Here is a 2,912-nt window from a genome sequence, read left to right as displayed (position 1 = left end):
CTCTCCATCGCTACTAGTATTCATTTTTTATTTTTTTTTATTTAGTGTATTTATGCAGTTTTCTCTCCATCGTACAAATATTGGTACAATACCAGTTATGAGGTTTACATCATTATGTCCATAACAGTGTGTCAAATGAAGGTGGATTAGGTTCAAGTGGAGGCAATATGTGGTGCATGTCAAAAGTATACTACTAATCCAAACTTGATCTAGTTTGGACTAGTAGTACTTTCGATGTGCACCACATGTTGCCTCCACTTGAATCTAATCCGCCAGCACAAGCTATTTAATCATCATCATAGTCATTATCACCAACAATATTTATTTAATCACCACTAACACTAGCTAATAATAATCATCATAGTCATTACCACCAACACTAGCTATTTTATCATCATAGTAATAGTGTAGCACATCATCATCTTCAAACTCATTTCTAGCTAGCTAATCACTCCTGCTGCTCTCTCGCAAGTAAAATAACATAAAACATGTATAGCTCTCCTCCTTGATCAAGTTGGAGCATGCAGATGAACCTGTCTCCTAATCGTGGGTAGCGCATCTGTTTGCTGCCCCCTAGTACTTCTCTGCGCTCCCCCATCACATATTTGGTCCATTCTTGCACTATTAAGCATCCGTCGCTAATCTTGAATGCACTAAAGTAATCTATAGGATATCTTGGCCGTAAGCTAATAATACTCATGGTACCTTTAGTCTCGATCCCATAAGGCACAACATTCATCAGGACTCCCTGTTGAAGAACATCGTATGGTAACATACTTAGCAATGAAGTTTAGCTTCAAAAATAATGTATGGAAAAGATGCAGTGAGGACAAATATTAAAAATCTTACCATCCTTCCTAAATAGATGTGACCGTAGCTCATTACGAACACTATTGGTCGCACGTTTTTAGTACTAACATTTCTAAATGCAGGAAGAAAATTTGTCTTGACAGTATTAAGATCCGCAAGCCATGAAACATAATGACTGAGCTCCTCGCAGTTGAGTTCAGCCCCGGCACAGTATACGGTCCTGTCTACCAAGCACTGGACATGTTTGCTTGCACCGAAATAAGCTATCAATAGAAATTAATTGTCAACTATTTTTGAATAAATAATATCAAAGACATAAATATGGTTGAGAAACTCACATTTTGGTATAACTGGAGGTGTCTGCACATCGACCCAGATGTCGGTATTACCTTCAATATCATCTTCCGGACGAATATCAAAGGTGATAACCATATCAGGCTCAAATGCATAAGTCTTGCATAGTGCTTGCCATGTTTTGCATCCAAAATAGGTGTAGTAATCTGAATTGTATAATTTTGCGTGGAAAATATAACCATGCTCGGTCTTCAAGTAAAACTTCTTTGCCTCCATAGTACGACTGCAACCTATCTTATCCAATACAAAAACTCTTGCATGGTAGGGGATATGTTAGTAGAATAGTAAAAACAAATTATAAGTTGAAGCAAATGAAGCATATGTCATGCTTAATTACGAAAAAAATACTTGTCGTTGTGACTTACTGTATCCATTTCGAAGTTCTCGTCCATCTTGATGCTGAAGCGCCTATCATCATCTAGGAAGATTCCGTCGCACAGGCCGCGCTCGTCTTTGCAGTATTTGCAAATACCGAAATCCTTTTCGTCGTCAGACATTTCCTATGTTCATAGTTAAAACATTAATTGAAAATCGTTCGAAGACAACTACCAGGATACTCAACACACAAATCCGGGGCACTCGATATTTCCTACATATTCTGGCACAAGTCATGCCAAAATTCACGGAAAAATCCGGCATGACCTTTGCTAAAATAGGACATATCGAGCACCTGAAATTTGCCGAAACGGAAATGAATCAACACTCCGGCAAAACATAGGCCACTCGGAGGTGTAACCTGCAAACATGACTGGCCACTTGGGCAAGCACATATCCTATTTGAGCAACACAAGATATACATTTCAAAATATCTTATAGGACTCAAATTAGCATGCATTGAATAAGCAAAAGTAAATCATCTCATGCGTGTTCGTACATCATCGAATATTATCACTAATACATCCCGAATAGTGTCATACATATAACATCACTAATACAACTAAAACCCTAGTACACGACGGGTATCGGCGCGGGCGGTGGACACCCATAGAGAAGGAACCATCATGGGATCATAGCTCCAGTGAGATCCCTGGAGAACCTGACAGGTATTGGAGAACCTGTGCTCCAACGCATACAAGTAGCGACGGACGTGCGCGTCCTCCTCACTGACACGGTGACGCACCACCTCCGCGGTGTCCTCGAGCCTCTAGACCGTCACTGGCCCACGCGACCGCCACCAAAGAAGGTTCGGGTCAACGACAGGCTGGCTCCTCACCAACCTGCGCCCCCTGGTAGGTAGCGCCTCCCAGTACCACCCCGGCGGAGCCCAGTCCCGGACATGGCCCATCTGGTCAAGCAGGTGTCATCCTCCGCCGACTCGACGACGAGGATGCGGGATAGGCATCGTCCACGTCGATGCGGGAAAAATTGTTTTAACTAAAAGAATAGCAACAAGTTCTTACTAACTAGTTCTATTAATTCAATTAGTTCTGACTGAAAATAAACTTACTATAAATAAAAATAAACTAGTACCTAGCTAATTAATACCTAGTTCTTACTAACTCATTAGTACCTAGGAACTACTGCCCTAATTAAATAGGGTTAATACTAATTGTAATTAACTAACTAGCACTAAAAATAGCCTAGGGTTCATACTAACTAGCACTAAATAGCTAGGGTTCATACTAAGCAAACAAGAGGGATCGGAAGGGGAGAGTGCTTACAGAGGGTGGGGAGAGAGATGGGGTCAGGGGAGACGGCGGCACCGAGGCGCGGCGAGGCGGGGTCGGGGGAGACGGCTGCGAGGCGGG

The sequence above is a fragment of the Triticum dicoccoides genome, chromosome 5B (assembly GCF_002162155.2).
Source record: "Triticum dicoccoides isolate Atlit2015 ecotype Zavitan chromosome 5B, WEW_v2.0, whole genome shotgun sequence".
In the NCBI taxonomy this organism is placed as follows: domain Eukaryota; kingdom Viridiplantae; phylum Streptophyta; class Magnoliopsida; order Poales; family Poaceae; genus Triticum; species Triticum dicoccoides.
Note: the sequence above shows the minus strand (reverse complement) of the source record.